Genomic DNA, 6,147 nt, shown 5'->3' on the forward strand with positions numbered 1-6,147 from the left:
TACTACCTGGAAGGAACAGCTCTGATTCCTCCTCAGCCCCTGTCTAAGATCTTATTTGTCTCAAGACTATGGGGTGGGGCTATGGTACTGGGTGAGATCAGGCCCTTGACCAGAGTCCCCATGGTAAGTCCTGGCCCAAACTCCTGCAAGATTGTGTCTTCCAGCCAGACTTCATGGGAAGGTGAGCATGGGCTGACTGCAAAGGGAGTCAAAAGAATGGCCGAGGGGTGCCGGGCTAACCTGAAGCGGGGGCCCTGGGCAAGTGCAGGCAGTGCCCCTACTCACCAGCCTCCGTCAGCTCCTCATAACAAACAGAGTTGGGCCATGCCTTACCTTTCTTTAGTCTGAATATTGGGGCCCTAGATCAGGAACGCGGGGGCAGGGGCCAAAGGAGCCTCTGAGACTCAGTACCCCCACCCCAGAACCCAGTCCTCAAATTTTGCAACAGGGTTGAGATGGGAGGAGAGACCCTTAAATGTACCCATGTACTGGTACCTGCCGAGCAACCCCATGGCCATACTGTGGGATTAAAGCAGAGGAGGGGCAGAGCTGGCCAAACTGACCTGCCCACGGGGTGCTGGCAGCCCCATGAGCAAGGGAGAGTACGCCTGGGTCTTATAATTGAGTGAAGACCCAGCACTGTCTGGGGAGGGCCATGGAGAAGCGGAAGTTCCCAGTGCACAGAAAAGTCACGGGCAGTGGGAGAGGAGCAGGTTTAGGAGTCAGAGCTGGGGTGCAGTGCCAGTTCCTCGGCTCCCCAGCTGAGTGACTTTGGTGGAGCTGCCTAAACTCTCCAACCCCAGTTTCCTTACTCATCAAATGGGGACCATCTCAGCACCCACCTCTGAGAGCTGCTGTCAGCATGAATTCTGATAATCCTTAGCCCCTGCCTGGCTCCCAGCACAGTAGTTATTATCATCACCACTCAGAAGAGGGGACCTAGAGCCAGGGCTGCCACGTGGGGCTGTGCACTGCACAACTCTAGGAGGGGCTCATTCACATTGACGCCATTAAGGATCTATTACAAAACTTTTCCAGCCAATGGAAGGAAGCACGCTGTCTTGAGAAGCTGTGCTTATCGCTAATTTGCACAAAGTTGCCTTACGGTCTGAATACTCGCTGTTCAGTACCATAGCCACTAGCTACGTATGGCTATTTCTATTAAAATTAATTAGAATTAAATAAAATTTAAAATTGAGATCCTCAATTGCACTAGCTGTATTACAGGAGCTCAGTTGCCTCATGGGGCCATCAAATTGGACATTTGCAGGAAATTCTACTGGACTGTGCTGGTCTAAATGGTCACACTGCCCAGAACCACAGAGGCTTTATAGAATCTTGACAGCAGGGCCATGAGGGATAGAAGAGAAAAGGGTGGGAAGAAGAGGGAACCCCAGGCAGGAAGCCACGCTTATCTCTTCTCTTTGCCTCACCCTGTTAGCTTCTTCAAACCCTAATGGGATCCTTCGGAGTCAGTCATTGAGAAAAAGAAAGAAAGAGACTGGAGAAACCCCAGGTGGGAATGGGTACAAGGCTGATTAGCAAGCTCCCTTCCAGGCTGGAGAACGTTGAGACTTGGAAGTCCCTGTGTGGCGCTTGGAAACATTCTGCCAACCCTCCTCCTCTCTAGGTCCTGGCTCTGTTTTGAGGGTCAGATGTGCAATCCGATTTTATTGGCCTCTCTTTGCACATACACTTTCAAGATTCCAGCAGGTTCCATTTAACAAGGAGGTACTGAGTTCCAACTGGAGTATTAACCTGTGAGCAGTGATGGTCAAGTGTGTGGACTGACATCGGCACTTGAGCAGGCATGCGGCAGCTTGGCACAGTCCCTGGAACACAGTGAGGGCGACCCCTGGCATTTTAAGGACAGGCACGGGCAAAGCAGGCCCTTCCCGGAAGGGGGCTGGCGGCTTAGCTACTCTGAACTGGGGGAAGGAATAGTCAGCAGAGGGATACAGCTGTGGAATTAGAATCTCAGATCTGTGATAAATAGCACATCCCCCACTGGCTGCAGCTGCTCAGCCAATCAGCCCGGGGAACCTTTGACTGGGATGAACATGATGTTGTAAATGGAGAGAGAGGGTCCTAAGGGAATTGGGAAGTTGAGATGGGAGCCACCGAGAGAGGTGACTCAGGGGCAAGTTGGTGACTTGTGGGGGCAGGTGGGGATAGGGGCTGGGATCCTGCACAGCCTATTTCCAAAAACCATGTCCAAACGCAGTCATGTGGTGTGCACACACGGGCATGTTGTTGTGTGGGCCAGGTGGAGGGTGTGGAAAAGCAGACTGTGTTACCATTGGTCATGTCAGGTGGCAGTGATGGACAAGGAAAGGGGCTGGAGCAGGTATAATGACAGGCTTTGCCTTTAAACCCTTGTGGTAGTTTATTTCATTGGTTATAACTGGTGTGATCTCAAAGATATTAAATGAAATATAAAAATTTAATCATTTACTAATCCCTTCTTCCTCACCGCAGCCTTTTTCTTCCAGCCACCAAATCCGGAGAGAAAACCCACCTGCTGCTATTGACAGTACAGCCTGAAGGAGGTAAGGAACCACAGGTAACTTACGCTGGAATCTTCTGTGTGCCAGTCCCCAGGCCTGGGTCAGGCACCCATCACATGCTCGTTGCCTCACTGGACTCTGCCAGCCTGTGATGGTGGTTATTACTTCCTTCTACAGATGAAAGATTTTGGCTTAGAGAGGTAGAATAACTTCGTGGAATATATGGCAAGGTTAGCATATCAGCTAAGGGCCCGGGGAAAAGAGAATTCCTCTCGAAAGGGATTAGCTAAAGAGAACTTAAAAAAGGGACCATTTACAGATCTGCAGACACAGTTAAGAGAATCAACAGGGATGTTGAAGACCAGAGACTGACAGTTATAGGGAGCCATTGCTGCCCCGTGCACTGATGGGATAAGGGGAAGGAATACTGTTACCACGAGAGCCTTGGTGAGCAGGAGGAAGCCAGGAAGAAACACCTCATCCACTCTCCTCTCCTGCCCTTTAAGCCCTGCCCATGCTGCTCATTGGCTGACCCAACAGGAAGCCAGAGTAATGCAGTCTGTACAGGGTGGAGAGGGAGAATGAATGGAGGAGGGAGAAACAGAGAACCAGCAGGACTTGAACTCAGGGCTCACTGATTCTAAGCCCTGGGGCCCTTCTGCTGTCCCGCATAGCAACACATGCTACTGTGCCCACAAGCCCCCCTGGGTCCCGCACACCCTTCCATGCATGGGGACATCCTGTCAAGTAAGGACTCAAGCCTGGGCCCAAGTTATTCTTTCTTTAGCCAAAATATTCCTCTTTTAAAAAAAAGTACTGCTATTTGGTTAGGATGGCGGCATCTGGTTCCACTAGCTCAGCAGAAAAATGTGAGCGCCTTATTCCAAGCCTGACATCTGAGTGCACGTGTGGTCTCCTGCTTACACCCCTCCCTCTGCCAGGGCCACGTCCCCTTCCCTTCACCTGGCGTGGGACATTCAGGCCATCACTATTCCTGATCCGTTCATCCCTGGGTTCCTGTATCTCGCTCGATGCCAGGCACCAAAGAGGTACACAGTGGTCACTCACGGCAGAAACACAAATGCCTGTCCAAATAACACCCTTTCCTTAGGACCCTTGATTTTTATTTCACAGAGTGAATTTTCCAGAAGCTTCTCTACCTTCTGTTACAGATAAAGAATGCTAATATTGGCTTTCAGGTGGGGCTTCAGTAGGAGCTGATGATGATGTTGATAAAAATAATAATATATTTTGGGTGCTTAACATGTGCCAGGCACAGCAAAAAGTTGTATATGCATTGTCTCATTCGTTGGCCACCGCTTATGCACATTCTCTCAGCTGCGCCTCATTCCAGTTCTGTGAGGGCTGCGAGCAGCTCTGCACAGGTGCATCCTCGCAGCGTCTTGCCTCAGGCCCCGGCTGTAACTCTTGCTTTGTAAATCTGTCTTGCTTTGGAATTTCCCTGTTGTTTGGTGCTGGACACCCTGGGGATCCCACTTGAGCACTCATTCATGCATAACTGGGAGCAGCTAATGCCCTGCGGGGCCACCCTAGCCCAATGGGGCCCCATATCAATGGATAAGTGCTTCCGCTTTCTGGCTGAGCTGCTTTCAAACGGCTCAGATGGTCCCGTGGGATTGGACACAGCCGCCCATAGCAGTGACCAGCTCCTCCATTAGGCAGCCTTGCATTGGCTTTCCATCCTTCCCTGTTTTGCACTCCCCACCCCTCATTCTTGCCCCCTGGGGTCATATTCCAAAATAAACTTGCATGTAAGGCTTTGTCTCAGGCTCTGCTCTCAGGGAACCCAGGCTAAGAGAATCCTTACAAAAATCATGACAGAGGTACTATTATTATCCCCACTTCACAGGGGAGGAACCTGCGGCTTCGACAGGTTCAATAACTTGCCAAAATCATACAGGGGATAAGGGCAGAGCCACTGAAATGTTTAGGAAGGAAGGAGAGGGTATGACTCAGGGAGTGGGAGATTGGATTTACCAGGGAATTGTAATAAAATTTCTGGCAGCGTTGCGTGTCTGTTGAGGTTTGTGGCCGTGAATTTGAAGCGAATCCAGCCAGCCAAGTGATGGAGTGTTCTCCAAAGATGCTCAGATGCCCCGACAGACGGACAGACGGGCTGGAGTAGGCACTGTGGGTGGGCAGGGGTGAGGGCATTGGGCAGGGCAGTAAGCAGCTAGGAGTAAGTGTGACCAGGGATGACTGAAGGGCTTGGGCTCCTGGTGATGATAAGGATGATAAGGCCCCCAGGGACCTGGCAGGAGTGGGGGCCCTAGGGCCCCCGAGGACCTGGCATTGAATCCAGGTTCTGTGGTTTCTTCTCAATGTGACTTTGAGCGACTTACCTGGCTTCTCGGGTTCCTCATCTGTTAAATGGGAATAAAGTCACCCTCACCCACATGGTTGGGGTGACAGAAAGCACATAAGAGAAGTAATAAGAGCTAATGGCTACCTGCCAGGCTCCATGCTAAGTGTGCTCCCCAGTCATTAATTTACTTAACTCTCACAAACACTCTGCTAGGTGGGTGCTGTTAGAGTCACAGGTCACAGCTAAGAAAAATCAGCCACTGAAAGTTAAATGACTTGCCTGCGGTCACATAGCAGGAAGTATCAGACTCAGGATTTGACCTGGGAGCTCTCACCAGAGTCTTAGCTGCTCCTCCACCCAGCCTTCCAGGGCCCTGCCTTAAAACAGGCACCATTTTCTTTAACCCTGGTGGGAACAGAAGTGCTATTTCCTTGTTCTTTTTCCAGCCTCTGACCCTGGCTTTCCTCTGCTCCTGTGAGCCTAGCTCCCGGCCAGCTGAGGTCTGAGGTCAGGTCTCAGCACTGGCTTAAGACCTCCCCTCCTACTCCCGCCAACTGCTCGGGGCATATTAGGGGCCCACACTCCTGGGGGGGGGGGGGACACTGCTTTCTCTTAAGATGCATGGAGAGTGGACTGGGGGGACCTTTAGTCTCATCCTGGGCTGGGGGGCAGGCTGGCTCTGATTTGCTGCCCTTTATGGCAAGGAGGGAGCCTGCTTTGGCGGGATTCATAGCTCCACCCACCTTGTCCCTTTGCCTGTGAGCTTGGGGCCCACTCCCACCTCCCCTGCTTCCCAGCTGCACTGAGGAGTTTCCCAGCCTTGCGGCCCATGTGACCAGCTTCCCTCACTTCCTTTGGCCCCCTCCGCCTGCAGAGCCCAGGGCCCAGTCCTGTCTTTGCCCAGACTCACCCCCTAGGCCAATCCTGAGCCCAAGAGCTGGAAAATAGGCTGAGGTCAGCCAGTGAAGGGAAGCCTTGGCATGTGGGGCTCAGCCTGCAGCTGCTGGGTTGGATAGGGGTGGAGAGTAGAGTCCAGGAAGGAAATGTAGAGGTGGGGAGAGGGGAGACTGGGAGCCCTTGACTTCCAGACCTGGAGCAGCATCTCTTGTTATTTATTTACTGAGCACTTAGCATGTGGCAACCAAGACCCTACCCTAGATTCTTTATCTAAATAGTCTCACTTAGTCCTCATCGCAAGTCTATTAAGTAGATATTATGATCTTCAGTTTACAAACAGGGAAACTGAGGCAAAGAGAAGTTACAGACCTCAGGGCACGTGAAATTAGCTGAGCAGGGATCTGAACCCAGCTCAAC

The sequence above is a fragment of the Camelus bactrianus genome, chromosome 7 (assembly GCF_048773025.1).
Source record: "Camelus bactrianus isolate YW-2024 breed Bactrian camel chromosome 7, ASM4877302v1, whole genome shotgun sequence".
Lineage (NCBI taxonomy): Eukaryota > Metazoa > Chordata > Mammalia > Artiodactyla > Camelidae > Camelus > Camelus bactrianus.